At 46.6% G+C, this 15,857-nt stretch overlaps 10 non-coding genes and 1 pseudogene across 10 annotated transcripts; 4 read left to right on the forward strand and 7 right to left on the reverse strand.

Moving 5' to 3' along the window:
* Positions 1-266: 266 nt before the first annotated feature.
* LOC134989326 (U5 spliceosomal RNA) lies at positions 267-382 on the forward strand. Its single transcript, XR_010194602.1, has one exon. It is a non-coding gene; the product is annotated as a U5 spliceosomal RNA (small nuclear RNA).
* A 6,701-nt stretch (positions 383-7,083) lies between these two features.
* On the reverse strand, positions 7,084-7,247 carry LOC134989282 (U1 spliceosomal RNA). Its single transcript, XR_010194572.1, has one exon. It is a non-coding gene; the product is annotated as a U1 spliceosomal RNA (small nuclear RNA).
* Positions 7,248-7,918: 671 nt separating this feature from the next.
* On the reverse strand, positions 7,919-8,081 carry LOC134989318 (U1 spliceosomal RNA). The gene has a single exon (XR_010194596.1). It is a non-coding gene; the product is annotated as a U1 spliceosomal RNA (small nuclear RNA).
* Positions 8,082-8,233: 152 nt separating this feature from the next.
* LOC134989343 (U1 spliceosomal RNA) lies at positions 8,234-8,397 on the reverse strand. The gene has a single exon (XR_010194618.1). It is a non-coding gene; the product is annotated as a U1 spliceosomal RNA (small nuclear RNA).
* Positions 8,398-9,068: 671 nt separating this feature from the next.
* Positions 9,069-9,231, reverse strand: LOC134989299 (U1 spliceosomal RNA). The gene has a single exon (XR_010194582.1). It is a non-coding gene; the product is annotated as a U1 spliceosomal RNA (small nuclear RNA).
* Positions 9,232-9,383: 152 nt separating this feature from the next.
* On the reverse strand, positions 9,384-9,547 carry LOC134989340 (U1 spliceosomal RNA). The gene has a single exon (XR_010194615.1). It is a non-coding gene; the product is annotated as a U1 spliceosomal RNA (small nuclear RNA).
* A 691-nt stretch (positions 9,548-10,238) lies between these two features.
* Positions 10,239-10,384, reverse strand: LOC134989304 (U1 spliceosomal RNA; annotated as a pseudogene).
* A 152-nt stretch (positions 10,385-10,536) lies between these two features.
* LOC134989359 (U1 spliceosomal RNA) lies at positions 10,537-10,699 on the reverse strand. The gene has a single exon (XR_010194633.1). It is a non-coding gene; the product is annotated as a U1 spliceosomal RNA (small nuclear RNA).
* A 2,361-nt stretch (positions 10,700-13,060) lies between these two features.
* Positions 13,061-13,216, forward strand: LOC134989322 (U1 spliceosomal RNA). The gene has a single exon (XR_010194598.1). It is a non-coding gene; the product is annotated as a U1 spliceosomal RNA (small nuclear RNA).
* Positions 13,217-13,891: 675 nt separating this feature from the next.
* Positions 13,892-14,055, forward strand: LOC134989371 (U1 spliceosomal RNA). The gene has a single exon (XR_010194644.1). It is a non-coding gene; the product is annotated as a U1 spliceosomal RNA (small nuclear RNA).
* Positions 14,056-14,207: 152 nt separating this feature from the next.
* On the forward strand, positions 14,208-14,370 carry LOC134989295 (U1 spliceosomal RNA). Its single transcript, XR_010194579.1, has one exon. It is a non-coding gene; the product is annotated as a U1 spliceosomal RNA (small nuclear RNA).
* Positions 14,371-15,857: the final 1,487 nt, after the last annotated feature.

Consider the following 15,857-nt stretch of genomic DNA (forward strand, 5'->3'; position numbering starts at 1 on the left):
AGAACGAGTGAGCTTTCTTGTTGGCTTTAATGTAAGTTTATTTGTATAACAATGACAGTAAATGTCTGTTTCTTTTCAAGCAGAACTTTCTTGACCATACTAATTGCTTGAAAGATCTGGGAGCACATGGAAAAGAGTACAAACCATGCTTATAGCAAGGGGAAGCCTGGTGAGAAATCTGCTTTCTTTCTTTCATATTGGGTGCTCACTTTGAGCTGAATGAGGACTGCTGGCATGGCACTCAGGCGACAGGTGGAATCTTGGTCATGCTCTGGTTTCTCTTCAGAACGAACAAATCTTTCGCCTTTTACTAAAGATTTCCGTGGAGAGGAGCAAAACTGAGTTTTATCTAAATTTTTGCATGCCCCATATTATTGGGGTTTCTTTTATCAGTTTAAAGACAGAACGAGTGTGCTTTCTTGTTAGCTTTAATGTAAGTTGCCATAGATGCAGTGAAACACGCGTGTAGGGCACGGCGTGTCCGCGTGTATTTGACTCATGTGAAATGTTATAAAACAAAAATATATGATTATGATGTTAGCTGTTAGTCTCCACTAATAGGGAATAGAAGCTGAGCTATAAGAAAGGAATACACTAGATATGATGTCACTTAGCAATTACAATGTCTAAAGTGCATACAGATAGCTACTAATAACTCTTGATAAGAATGTATATCAGTGTGGGTATATTTATATGATGGGATATTGGGACTAGTGAATATATATCACTCCTGCTGTCCAGATTGGCAATAACCAGACAATTATGATAAGAGTAGAGATGTCACATGGGCTGCTATAGATATTAATTTAATGCTGTATGTGTCATTTGTTACAAATGGATACATTTTCTATGAGTCAGCCTAGCAGCTGCATGTTCTAACAGAACACTATCCTCACACAGAATCTGCTAACCTTGAGATAACTAAATGACAGTGTGTAACAGTCTCTTTACTATAAGACTGTTACAAAGTAATACAGAATCTGCTAACCTTGAGATAACTAAATGACAGTGTGTAACAGTCTCTTTACTATAAGACTGTTACAAAGTAATACCGGTATATATATTTGAAGTCAGTCTAGCAGCTGTGTGTTCCAGCAGTTTATAAGACAAAGAAAATCTCCTATTGTGGAATCTAGACACATGGGACTGCTGGCCTGTGTCATACTATTTATATGTAATACCAGTAACATGTATATAACTGTTACATAATTGTTACAAATGGATAAATCTTTGAGTCAGCCTAGCAGCTGCATGTCCTAACAGGACACCATAAATCCTTTACAGTGTAACAAATTGATTGGTAACACTTAAAGGCTGGAGAGCAGTTATATGCCTTACTAGCATACTCAATATACCACATTATTACACCAGTTACCACGATTATTGACAGCGCATTTGATATATTATATTACCCTCACACTGAGTCTGTTTACCTTTAGATAACTAAGTGACCGAATATGTAACGGTTTCTCTATCATAAGACTGTTACAAAGTGAGATAGATATATTTGGAAGTCAGTCAAATAGCTGTGTGTTTCAGCGGTTTATAAGAAAATTCCTCATTGTGGAATCTGGACCACTAAGGGTTATTATATATATAGCACATGGAATTGCCACATCTCCCTATATGATAATTTCATTACACTGTAACATAATAAGAATTAACTCTTTAACAGTGTAAATAGAGAGTAATGAATCTCTGACACATGGAATATATTATTTCTTAGATGAATTGGATAAACCATTATGACAGACACTTTGCTTCCTAATAAGAATTGAGGTGGCTATACCTCTAAGGAAAGCATTATTGCCTACGCCTAGATCAGATTAAATAAGATCTGGCTGAATATATGAAGGAAGGTTGCTATTTATATGAGAATTGGAATTGCTATATTCCTTAAGGCAACCCCACCGATTGATATATGTTGTCAATTAAGTATATCTGAACGGCTATATCTGGACCAGATTTAATAAGATCTGGCTGATTATATGAAGGAGGGCTGCTATTTATATTAGAATTGCCATATTCCTTAAGGCAACCGCACCTGTTGGTATATCTCGCCAATTAACTATATCTAAACAGCTAAATTAAAGCTATTCATCATTTTTTTAGTTTGGATATTAATAAATATGATCTTTCCATGATGCATAGAGATTTCCCTATCAAGTGATTCCTTATCCGATATAGAAAGCTATGGTATTGAATTTAGGAATATAGTCTTAGGGGACACAGAGAAATAAGTGATCCCCATCTACCTAAGCACCCCACAAATTGGAGGTTAGCTTACCGGTTATACTCAATCACCCCCACAAATTCGCCAATGGGGATGGCTTCCCGGGAGGTAACCCCTATTGAGTGAAGGGAGTATATAGGATACGACCCAGTGGTACCTGACGACATAGATACTAACAGCTATTTAATAACATTACGCTAGAAAGTGATTATTAGCAACATATATATCTATATAAACAACCCCGCCAGGGTTGTGCCTTCAAAAATAATCACACACGGACACGCTTTTTAAACCTTTTTTTCACATCTCTTTATTCTTCTTATGCACATGTATGTTAGTTCTGTGATTTTAACCTTTATGTTTCACTGCAGTTTGGGATAATAATATTAATATTTATCCAATTTTAATACATACTTAATAAAGGTTATATTTTATGATTCATTCATTCTGTCCAGTGCGTCAACAGTGCAGATTTCTTCTTGTTTTTTCTCCCAAATTCTATAACAATGACAGTAAATGTTGTTACTTTTCAAACAGAACTTTCTTGACCATGCTACTTGCTTGAAAGATCTGGGAGCACATGGAAAACAGTACAAACCATGCAGTATCACAAGAGCCTTTATTTGATCTTTCATGAAGATAGAGCAGAATTGAGGACACGTCAACAATTTCTGCCGAAGGTGGTTCATCTTTCCACATGGTGCCTTTGGCCACTGACACCTTCGTTGAGTCAAAGTCTCTGGCTGTGGTCAGAACTTTGAAAATTTATGTCACCAGAACGGTTCAGATTAGGAAAACAGAGGCTCTGTTTGTCCTGTATGCTCCCAACAGGATTGGGTGTCCTGCTTCCATGTAGACCATTATGCGCTGGATCTGTGGTAAGATTCAGCATGCTCATTCCACGGCAGGATTGCCGTTACTGAATTAGGTGAAGACCCATTCTACTAGAAAGGTGGGTTCATCCTGGGCAGCTGGTCGGGGAGTCTCGGCATTGCAACTTTGCCGAGCAGCTATTTAGTAAACACTTTTGCTAAGTTTTACAAGTTTGATACCTTGGCTGATGATAACCTCAAGTTGGGTCATTCGGTGCTGCAGAGTCGTACGCACTCTCCCACCCGTTCAAGAGCTTTGGTATAACCCCATGGTTCTTAATGTGACCCCAGCATCCTCTAGGTCGTATGAGAAAATAGGATTTTAATACCTACCGGTAAATCCTTTTCTCTTAGTCCGTAGAGGATGCTGGGCACCCGTCCCAGTCCATACTGTGTCTGCAGTTATTACTTGTGGTTATACACATGTTGTGTTATGGTTCTGGTCAGCTTTTTGCTGCAATTGTTCATGCCGTTGGCTTGTGTTCTGTTGAATGCCACGTTCTGCGGCATGCTTAAGGTGTGAGCTGGTAAGATGCTCACCTTAGTTTAACAATAAATCCTTTCCTCGAAATGTCCGTCTCCCTGGGCACAGTTCCTATAACTGGAGTCTGGAGGAGGGGAATAGAGGGAGGAGCCAGTTCACACCCTTTGAAAGTCTTAAAGTGCCCATGTCTCTTGCGGATCCCGTCTACACCCCATGGTTCTTAATGTGACCCCAGCATCCTCTACGGACTAAGAGAAAAGGATGCCCTTGCGCACTATCCTGACTTCTCCTCCCGTCTGCTTACTTTGTGCCTTCCAACGCACAATGCGAACTACAGGTGGTGCTGCAGGGCCCACACCCTTTTACTTGCCTTACAGAACAGCTCTGGAGCTGTTACAGTGCCCAGCTGCTGCAAGAAATCAGCTTGAATGCTTCAGGGGATGGGGCATGGCCAACATGAGCCCCACACCAAAGGAGGGTGGGGGTGTTTAATGCGAACTAGGGGTCATCCAAGCACCGCAAAAGGCCGCCATGCCCTGCATGCCCCTTTTCTCTTTTCATATGCAGATGAGAGTTCCAGCCAACTTTGGTCCACTGCTAGGATGACATCACCGTATGCAAATCCGTCTTCTGCAGACCTTCCCCCTGGAATGCTTGTACTAGTTGTTGCATATGGTTTGATATTTGATGGTGCTTCAATATTAGGCAGCCTTCCACCCTCCCATGTTCATCTGAACAGATGTGGTCTCCCTGCAGTTGTTGTCCCCAGACGAGAGTTCCCTTGTGCGTCCTCAGTTGAATCTCCTTAACTTGACTGGGGAGGGGCTGCCCGAGCAGCCACCCTCCCCAGCCCTATCCCAACTCATACTTATTTTGCATATGAGATCTCTTGATCATGAAGATTGTTCTCACAGGGTGAGGTTCATCCATTATATTTTAAAATAGGAAGGTACAAATTACATATTTGAATTGCATCTATGTGCTGGATTCAAATGTCCCCCCCCCCTTCCTTTCTCAATTGTGCCCGTCAGCAGCTATTCTAAGGTTGCTGCCAATGGGTGTGACACATTAATTTCTTCTGTGGGGTACACTGGACTCCACAAGGATTCACATTGGGGTGTAGAGTAGGATCTTGATCTGAGGCACCAACCGGCTCAAAGCTTTTGACTGTTCCCAAGATGCTCAGTGCATTCTCCTCTATAACCCCGCTTCCATGAACAGGGAGCTCAGTTTGTAGTTGGTGCCTTCAGTAGCAGGCCTCTTAACAGGGGCCTGCCTCAGGCAGCCTATTCTTAGCTATTAATTTTGACAAGAAAAGAAGAACTTGTTTTATGAGAATCTACAAGGGCTGCAGCAGGCTAGGTCTAATAGACATCTTTACTGCAGCTTCATCACTCCCAGCGGCGCTGTATACTCCCGTGCCCTGGTTGCTGGGTCACTGCAGCGGAGGCTCCAGTTTCTTCCTAAGGTCAGTCACACACACACCGCCCTTCCGGATCACGAGGCCGCTGATGAAGGGGAGCGTGGCCGTAGGGGGTGGACCGTGTGCGCACTGGCGTGGACACTGATTACTGGGCAGCCGCTCCACTAGCCACCAGGTACAGTTAAGGAGCACAGGTCTGGGAGTTTTACTCCTATATTAACCCAATTTTGTACTGCCCGCAGCGCATTGTGATAGGTAATAGGGCCTGATTCAGGTTGGATTGCAATCACAATAAGCGATCCAACTGCAAAAATTGCTAAGAGCATACGCATGTGCCTGCATTTTCTGCGGCACCCCGCAGAGAATGCGATCGCCTCTGCCTGTCAATCGGGGCGGGGGGGGGGGGGAGAGGGGGGTCAGCAACACTCCATTTCCAAGTCAGGGATGGAGCGGTGCGGGGGCAAGGCTTCAAAATGGGGTCTGCAACGGAGGAGACACAGGGGGCGTGGTCACAGCGGCTGTATGACATCACATTCAGCCGCTGTGATCACAAAAATGGTGGCGGCTTCCTGCGCGCACATACAGTCTGCACCAGCAGGAGGCTACACCATTTTATATGATCACGCTGAACTGCAGTGCGACTGCAATTACAGCATGGTCAAGAATGGAGGCGTCATGCTCGGTGGCCATGCCCTGTCACTGTGCAGGAGCCAGCACCGCACACACACTAGTCCCCGGGTGCAGCCCCCAACCCCCGGGACACCCGGAGCAACAAAATGTAGATTCAGGCCACCAGGCCACGCCCCTACCTATGAAACCATGCCTCCTTTTTACCATTGCACTGCTTATCTGCGCGCACTGCATTACAATCTCCCTCGCCACCTCTCTGGGTGTCACCAGTGATAGTGACACCTCTGCCATGCTTGTAGCAGCTGGTCCTAAGATCTACGCCTCAAGCCCTGAGTGTTTGCCCTTGTGACTTGTTGATCATCATAGCGAAGCAGATGCTTACAGAAAACTGCAGGGGCTTAGATTGAAAATAAAAAAATTGATGGGTATAAGGTAGAGAGGAGCGGGTTCGGTTCTCCGAGAACCGAATTCCCGACGAACTCCACGTGGTTTACACTGGTCCGAGGCAGGCTCGGTTGTTCCCGCCTGACTCGGAAAACCTGAACAAGGGAAAATGTCATCATCCCGCTGTCGGATTCTCGCGAGATTCGGATTCCATATAAAGAGCTGCGCGTTGCCGCCATTTTTACTCGTGCATTGAAGAGAGAGCGGAGAGGACGTGGCTATGTTCTCTCAGTGGAAATCTCAATATCAGTGCTCAGTATCAGTGGTTACTTATTGCTGCTCTGTAATACTAGTAGTGTGTCTCTCCTGCTCAGTGTCAGTTCTCAGTAGTATCCTCATCAGTGCTCAGTATCACTGCTCATTGTCTTGTGCTGCATTGTGGTGCTCAGCATACTACAGTACATTACTAATAGTCCAGTGCTGCATCTTGCTGCTCAGTGTCAGTTCTAGTATCCTCATCAGTGCTCACTATCACTGCTCATTATATTGTGGTGTTCTGTATACTACAGTAACATAGTAATATAGTAACATATAGTAACATAGTTTTTGAGGTTGAATAGAGGCAAATTGCCCATCGTGTTCAACCTGTTTTAAGTTGTGATGATTCTACATACTTGCTGAATAATGTTTTATGACTAGTTAGCTACTATAACTCATGTTACCCCCGGATTAACCATGTTGATATTTTAAGTATTATAACCTTGGATAGCTTTTTCATTCAGAAATGTATCCATTCCTTTTTTAAATCCAATTACAGAGTCCGCCATTACCACCTTCCCTGGCAGGGAATTCCACATCCTGATTGCCCTAACAGTGAAGATCATAGTTCACCTGGCAGGTAAGTAGGAGTTGGGCTAGAGCTGTGGAGGATTGCTGCTCGGGCACCCCCTGTCAAGTGAAGGAGATCCAACTGAGGCAGCACAAGGGAACTCTCGAAAGAAGAACAAGGCTAGAGGAAGATCTGAGACAAAGAAATCTGACTTTTACCAGAGCTGACCAGAGGAAAGCACAAACACAGTCCCCCACTACCACAAATAATGCAGTCGAGTTTCCCACATTTGGGGAAATCACAGGGGTCAGCATACCCAGAGTGCAATGAATGAACCTCACCCTGGGAGAACAATCTTCATGACCATGGTATCTCCTATGCAAAATAAGTATGATTTGGGATAGGGCTGGGGAGGGCCGCTGCTCAGGCACATCTCTGTCAAGTAAAGGAGATTCAACTGAGGCAACACAAGGGAACTCTCATCTGGGGACAACAACTGCAGGGAGAACACATATTTTCAGATGAACATGGGAGGGCAGAAGGCTGCCTAATACTGAAGCACCCCCAAACAACAAACCAAATGCAACTACTAGTGCAAACATTCCTGGTAGTAGGCCTGCAGCAGATGGATTTGCATATGGTGATGTCATCCAAGCAGTGGGTCAAAGTTTGCTTCAACCCTCGTCTGCATATGAAAATAAAAATGGGGTGTGCAGGGCATGGCTGCCTTTTGCGGCGCTTGGATGACCCCTAGTTCGCATTAAACACCTCCACCTTCCTTCGGTGTGGGGCTCATGTTGGCTATGCCCCAGCCCCTGAAGCATTAAAGCTGATTTCTTGCAGCAGCTGGGCACTGTAACAGCTCCAGAGCTGCTCTGTAAAGCAAGTAAAAGGGTGTGGGCCCTGCAGCACTACCTGTAGTTTGCATTGTGCGTTGGAAGGCACAAAGTAAGCAGACGGGAGAAGTCAGGATAGTGCACAAGGGCATAGAAGGGAGCGGCTCAAGAAAAGAGAAGTGGAAACAGACAGCAAACTAGGCTGGAGAGAGACCTGAGACAAAGAGATCTGAATTATACGAGAGCCGACCAGAGGAAACACAAATTATGTAATCAAGTGTCCCACATTTGGGGAAATCGTAGGAGCAGCACACCCAGAGTGCATTGGGTGAGCCTTGCCCTGGGAGAAGCACCTTCCTGATCATAGTATCTCACCTGGCAGGTAAGTAGGAGTTGGGCTAGAGCTGGGGAGGGTCGCTGTTCGGGCACCCCCCTGTCAAGTGAAGGAGATCCAACTGAGGCAGCACAAGGAAACTCTCGAAAAAAGAACAAGGCTAGAGGAAGATCTGAGACAAAGAAATCTGACTTTTACCAGAGCTGACCAGAGGAAAGCACAAACACAGTCCCCCACTACCACAAATAATGCAGTCGAGTTTCCCACATTTGGGGAAATCACAGGGGTCAGCATACCCAGAATGCAATGAATGAACCTCACCCTGGGAGAACAATCTTCATGACAATGGTATCTCCTATGCAAAATAAGTATGATTTGGGATAGGGCTGGGGAGGGCCGCTGCTCAGGCACATCTCTGTCAAGTAAAGGAGATTCAACTGAGGCAGCACAAGGGAACTCTCATCTGGGGACAACAACTGCAGGGAGAACAGATATTTTCAGATGAACATGGGAGAGCAGAAGGCTGCCTAATACTGAAGCACCCCCAAACAACAAACCAAATGCAACAACTAGTACAAGCATTCCTGGGAAAAGGTCTGCAGAAGACGGATTTGCATACGGTGATGTCATCCAAGCAGTGGGTCAAAGTTGGCTGGAACCCTCATCTGCATATGAAAAGAGAAAAGGGGTATGCAGGGCATGGCGGCCTTTTGCGGCGCTTGGATGACCCTTAGTTCGCATTAAACACCTCCACCCTCCGTCGGTGTGGGGCTCATGTTGGCTATGCCCCAGCCCCTGAAGCATTCAAGCTGATTTCTTGCAGCAGCTGGGCACTGTAACAGCTCCAGAGCTGCTCTGAAAGGCAAGTAAAAGGGTGTGGGCCCTGCAGCACTACCTGTAGTTTGCATTGTGCGTTGGAAGGCACAAAGTAAGCAGACAGGAGAAGTCAGGAGAGTGCACAAGGGCATAGAAGGCAGCGGCTCAAGAAAAGAGAAGTGGAAACAGACAGCAAACTAGGCTGGAGAGAGACCTGAGACAAAGAGATCTGAATTATACGAGAGCCGACCAGGGGAAACACAAATTATGCAGTCAAGTTTCCCACATTTGGGGAAATCGCAGGAGCAGCACACCCAGAGTGCAATGGGTGAGCCTTGCCCTGGGAGAAGCACCTTCATGATCATAGTATCTCACCTGGCAGGTATGTAGGAGTTGGGCTAGAGCTGGGGAGGGTCGCTGCTTGGGTACCCCCCTGTCAAGTGAAGGAGATCAAACTGAGGCAGCACAATGGAACTCTCGAAAGAAGAACAAGGCTAGAGGAAGATCTGAGACAAAGAAATCTGACTTTTACCAGAGCTGACCAGAGGAAAACACAAACACAGTCCCCCACTACCACAAATAATGCAGTTGAGTTTCCCACATTTGGGGAAATCACAGGGGTCAGCATACCCAGAATGCAATGAATGAACCTCACCCTGGGAGAACAATCTTTATGACCATGGTATCTCCTATGCAAAATAAGTATGATTTGGGAATTGGCTGGGGAGGGCCGCTGCTCAGGCACATCTCTGTCAAGTAAAGGAGATTCAACTGAGGCAGCACAAAGGAACTCTCATCTGGGGACAACAACTGCCGGGAGAACACATATTTTCAGATGAACATGGGAGGGCAGAAGGCTGCCTAATACTGAAGCACCCCCAAACAACAAACCAAATGCAACAACTAGTACAAGCATTCCTGGGGGAAGGTCTGCAGAAGACGGATTTGCATACAGTGATGTCATCCAAGCAGTGGGCCAAAGTTGGCTGGAACCCTCATCTGCATATGAAAAGAGAAAAGGGGTATGCAGGGCATGGCGGCCTTTTGCGGCGCTTGGATGACCCTTAGTTCGCATTAAACACCCCCACCCTCCTTCGGTGTGGGGCTCATGTTGGCCATGCCCCAGCCCCTGAAGCATTCAAGCTGATTTCTTTCAGCAGCTTGGCACTGTAACAGCTCCAGAGCTGCTCTGTAAGGCAAGTAAAAGGGTGTGGGCCCTGCAGCACTACCTGTAGTTTGCATTGTGCATTGGAAGGCACAAAGTAAGCAGACAGGAGGAGAAGTCAGGATAGTGCACAAGGGTGTAGAAGGGAGGGGCTCAAGAAAAAAGAAGTGGAAACAGACAGCAAACTAGGCTGGAGAGAAACCTGAGACAAAGAGATCTGAATTATATGAGAGCCGACTAGGGAAAACACAAATTATGCAGTCAAGTTTCCCACATTTGGGGAAATCGCAGGGGCAGCACACCCAGAGTGCAATGGGTGAGCCTTGCCCTGGGAGAAGCAACTTCATGATCATAGTATCTCACCTGGCAGGTAAGTAGGAGTTGGGCTAGAGCTGGGGAGGGTCGCTGCTCGGGCACCCCCCTGTCAAGTGAAGGAGATCCAACTGAGGCAGCACAAGGGAACTCTTGAAAGAAGAACAAGGCTAGAGGAAGATCTGAGACAAAGAAATCTGACTTTTACCAGAGCTGACCAGAGGAAAGCACAAACACAGTCCCCCACTACCACAAATAATGCAGTTGAGTTTCCCACATTTGGGGAAATCACAGAGGTAAGCTACCCAGAATGCAATGAATGAACCTAACCCTGGGAGAACAATCTTCATGACCATGGTATCTCCTATGCAAAATAAGTATGATTTGGGATAGGGCTGGGGAGGGCCGCTGCTCAGGCACATCTCTGTCAAGTAAAGGAGATTCAACTGAGGCAGCACAAGGGAACTCTCATCTGGGGACAACAACTGCAGGGAGAACACATATTTTCAGATGAACATGGGAGGGCAGAAGGCTGCCTAATACTGAAGCACCCCCAAACAACAAACCAAATGCAACAACTAGTGCAAGCATTCCTGGGGGAAGGCCTGCCGCAGATGGATTTGCATATGGTGATGTCATCCAAGCAGTGGGTCAAAGTTGGCTTCAACCCTCGTCTGCATATGAAAAGAGAAAAGGGGCATGCAGGGCATGGCGGCCTTTTGCGGCGCTTGGCTGACCCCTAGTTTGCATTAAACACCTCCACCCTCCGTCGGTGTGGGGCTCTTGTTGGCTATGCCCCAGCACCTGAAGCATTCAAGCTGATTTCTTGCTGCAGCTGGGCACTGTAACAGCTCCAGAGCTGCTCTGTAAGGCAAGTAAAAGGGTGTGGGCCCTGCAGCACTACCTGTAGTTTGCATTGTGCGTTGGACGGCACAAAGTAAGCAGACAGGAGAAGTCAGGAGAGTGCACAAGGGTATAGAAGGCAGCGGCTCAAGAAAAGAGAAGTGGAAACAGACAGCAAACTAGGCTGGAGAGAGACCTGAGACAAAGAGATCTGAATTATACGAGAGCCGACCAGGGGAAACACAAATTATGCAGTCAAGTTTCCCACAGGAGTATATAGGATACGACCCAGTGGTACCTGACGACATAGATACTAACAGCTATTTAATAACATTACGCTAGAAAGTGATTATTAGCAACATATATATCTATATAAACAACCCCGCCAGGGTTGTGCCTTCAAAAATAATCACACACGGACACGCTTTTTAAACCTTTTTTTCACATCTCTTTATTCTTCTTATGCACATGTATGTTAGTTCTGTGATTTTAACCTTTATGTTTCACTGCAGTTTGGGATAATAATATTAATATTTATCCAATTTTAATACATACTTAATAAAGGTTATATTTTATGATTCATTCATTCTGTCCAGTGCGTCAACAGTGCAGATTTCTTCTTGTTTTTTCTCCCAAATTCTATAACAATGACAGTAAATGTTGTTTCTTTTCAAACAGAACTTTCTTGACCATGCTTCTTTTTTGAAAGATCTGGGAGCACATGGAAAACAGTACAAACCATGCAGTATCACAAGAGCCTTTATTTGATCTTTCATGAAGATAGAGCAGAATTGAGGACACGTCAACAATTTCTGCCGAAGGTGGTTCATCTTTCCACATGGTGCCTTGGGCCACTGACACCTTCGTTGAGTCAAAGTCTCTGGCTGTGGTCAGAACTTTGAAAATTTATGTCACCAGAACGGTTCAGATTAGGAAAACAGAGGCTCTGTTTGTCCTGTATGCTCCCAACAGGATTGGGTGTCCTGCGTCCATGTAGACCATTATGCGCTGGATCTGTGGTAAGATTCAGCATGCTCATTCCACGGCAGGATTGCCGTTACTGAATTAGGTGAAGACCCATTCTACTAGAAAGGTGGGTTCATCCTGGGCAGCTGGTCGGGGAGTCTCGGCATTGCAACTTTGCCGAGCAGCTATTTAGTAAACACTTTTGCTAAGTTTTAAAAGTTTTAGAGTAAAGGAGATTCAACTGAGGCAGCACAAGGGAACTCCCATCTGGGGACAACAACTGCAGTGAGAACACATATTTTCAGATGAACATGGGAGGGCAGAAGGCTGCCTAATACTGAAGCACCCCCAAACAACAAACCAAATGCAACAACTAGTACAAGCATTCCTGGGGGAAGGTCTGCAGAAGACGGATTTGCATACAGTGATGTCATCCAAGCAGTGGGCCAAAGTTGGCTGGAACCCTCATCTGCATATGAAAAGAGAAAAGGGGTATGCAGGGCATGGCGGCCTTTTGCGGCGCTTGGATGACCCTTAGTTCGCATTAAACACCCCCACCCTCCTTTGGTGTGGGGCTCATGTTGGCCATGCCCCAGCCCCTGAAGCATTCAAGCTGATTTCTTGCAGCAGCTTGGCACTGTAACAGCTCCAGAGCTGCTCTGTAAGGCAACTAAAAGGGTGTGGGCCCTGCAGCACTACCTGTAGTTTGCATTGTGCATTGGAAGGCACAAAGTAAGCAGACAGGAGGAGAAGTCAGGATAGTCCACAAGGGTATAGAAGGGAGGGGCTCAAGAAAAAAGAAGTGGAAACAGACAGCAAACTAGGCTGGAGAGAGACCTGAGACAAAGAGATCTGAATTATATGAGAGCCGACCAGGGGAAACACAAATTATGCAGTCAAGTTTCCCACATTTGGGGAAATCGCAGGGGCAGCACACCCAGGTGAGATACTATAATCAGGACGGTGCTTCTCCCAGGGCAAGGCTCACCCATTGCACTCTGGGTGTGCTGCTCCTACGATTTCCCCAAATGTGGGACACTTGACTGCATAATTTGTGTTTCCTCTGGTCGGCTCTCGTATAATTCAGATCTCTTTGTCTCAGGTCTCTCTCCAGCCTAGTTTGCTGTCTGTTTCCACTTCTTTTTTTCTTGAGCCCCTCCCTTCTATACCCTTGTGCACTATCCTGACTTCTCCTCCCGTCTGCTTACTTTGTGCCTTCCAATGCACAATGCAAACTACAGGTAGTGCTGCAGGGCCCACACCCTTTTACTTGCCTTACAGAGCAGCTCTGGAGCTGTTACAATGCCCAGCTGCTGCAAGAAATCAGCTTGAATGCTTCATGGGATGGGGCATGGCCAACATGAGCCCCACACCAAAGGAGGGTGGGGGTGTTTAATGCGATCTAGGGGTCATCCAAGCACCGCAAAAGGCTGCCATGCCCTGCACGCCCCTTTTCTCTTTTCATAAGCAGATGAGGGTTGAAGCCAACTTTGACCCACTGCTTGGATAACATCACCATATGCAAATCCATCTGCTGCAGGCCTTCCCCCAGGAATGCTTGCACTAGTTGTTGCATTTGGTTTGTTGTTTGGGGGTGCTTCAGTATTAGGCAGCCTTCTGCCCTCCCATGTTCATCTGAAAATATGTGTTCTCCCTGCAGTTGTTGTCCCCAGATGAGAGTTCCCTTGTGCTGCCTCAGTTGAATCTCCTTTACTTGACAGAGATGTGCCTGAGCAGCGGCCCTCCCCAGCCCTATCCCAAATCATACTTATTTTGCATAGGAGACACCATGGTCATGAAAATTGTTCACCCAGGGTGAGTTTCATTCATTGCATTCTGGGTATGCTGACCCCTGTGATTTCCCCAAATGTGGGAAACTCGCCTGCATTATTTGTGGTAGTGGGGGACTGTGTTTGTGTTTTCCGCTGGTCAGCTCTGGTAAAAGTCAGATTTCTTTGTCTCAGATCTTCCTCTAGCCTTGTTCTTCTTTCGAGAGTTCCATTGTGCTGCCTCAGTTGGATCTCCTTCACTTGACAGGGGGGTGCCCGAGCAGCGACCCTCCCCAGCTCTAGCCCAACTCCTACTTACCTGCCAGGTGAGATACTATGATCTTGAAGGTGCTTCTCCCAGGGCAAGGCTCACCCATTGCACTCTGGGTGTGCTGCCCCTGCGATTTCCCCAAATGTGGGAAACTTGACTGCATAATTTGTGTTTCCCCTGGTCGGCTCTCGTATAATTCAGATCTCTTTGTCTCAGGTCTCTCTCCAGCCTAGTTTGCTGTCTGTTTCCACTTCTCTTTTCTTGAGCCGCTCCCTTCTATGCCCTTGCGCACTATCCTGACTTCTCCCGTCTGCTTACTTTGTGCCTTCCAACGCACAATGCGAACTACAGGTAGTGCTGCAGGGCCCACACCCTTTTATTTGCCTTACAGAGCAGCTCTGGAGCTGTTACAGTGCCCAGCTGCTGCAAGAAATCAGCTTGAATGCTTCAGGGGCTGGGGCATAGCCAACATGAGCCCCACACCGAAGGAGGGTGGAGGTGTTTAATGCGAACTAGGGGTCATCCAAGCGCCGCAAAAGGCCGCCATGCCCTGCATAACCCTTTTCTCTTTTCATATGCAGATGAGGGTACCAGCCAACTTTGGCCCACTGCTTGGATGACATCACCGTATGCAAATTCGTCTCCTGCAGACCTTCCCCCAGGAATGCTTGTACTAGTTATTGCATATGGTTTGATATTTGATGGTGCTTCAGTATTAGGCAGCCTTCCGCCCTCCCATGTTCATCTGAAAAGATGTGGTCTCCCTGCAGTTGTTGTCCCCAGACGAGAGTTCCCTTGTGCTTCCTCAGTTGAATCTCCTTAACTTGACGGGGGAGGGGCTTGCCCGAGCAGCCACCCTCCCCAGCCCTATCCCAACTCATGCTTATTTTGCATATGAGATCTCTATATCATGAAGATTGTTCTCACAGGGTGAGGTTCATCCATTATATTTTAAAATAGGAAGGTTCAAATTACATATTTGAATTGCATCTATGTGCTGGATTCAAATGTTCCTCCCCCTTCCTTTCTCAATTGTGCCCGTCAGCAGCTATTCTAAGGTTGCTGCCAATGGGTGTGACACATTAATTTCTTCTGTGGGGTACACTGGACTCCACAAGGATTCACATTGGGGTGTAGAGTAGGATCTTGATCTGAGGCACCAACCGGCTCAAAGCTTTTGACTGTTCCCAAGATGCTCAGCGCATTCTCCTCTATAACCCCGCTTCCATGAACAGGGAGCTCAGTTTGTAGTTGGTGCCTTCAGTAGCAGGCCACTTAACAGGGGCCTGCCTCAGGCAGCCTATTCTTAGCTATTAATTTTGACAAGAAAATAAGAACTTTTTTTATGAGAATCTACAAGGGCTGCAGCAGGCTAGGTCTAATAGACATCTTTACTGCAGCTTCATCACTCCCAGCGGCGCTGTATACTCCCGTGCCCTGGTTGCTGGGTCACTGCAGCGGAGGCTCCGGTTTCTTCCTAAGGTCAGTCACACACACACCGCCCTTCCGGATCACGAGGCCGCTGATGAAGGGGAGCGTGGCCGTAGGGGGTGGACCGTGTGCGCACTGGCGTGGACACTGATTACTGGGCAGCCGCTCCACAAGCCACCAGGTACAGTTAAGGAGCACAGGTCTGGGGGTTTTTCTCCCATATTAAACCAATTTTGTACTGCCCGCAGCGCATTGCGAT

Source organism: Pseudophryne corroboree, unplaced genomic scaffold (genome assembly GCF_028390025.1).
Source record: "Pseudophryne corroboree isolate aPseCor3 unplaced genomic scaffold, aPseCor3.hap2 scaffold_1106, whole genome shotgun sequence".
NCBI lineage: Eukaryota > Metazoa > Chordata > Amphibia > Anura > Myobatrachidae > Pseudophryne > Pseudophryne corroboree.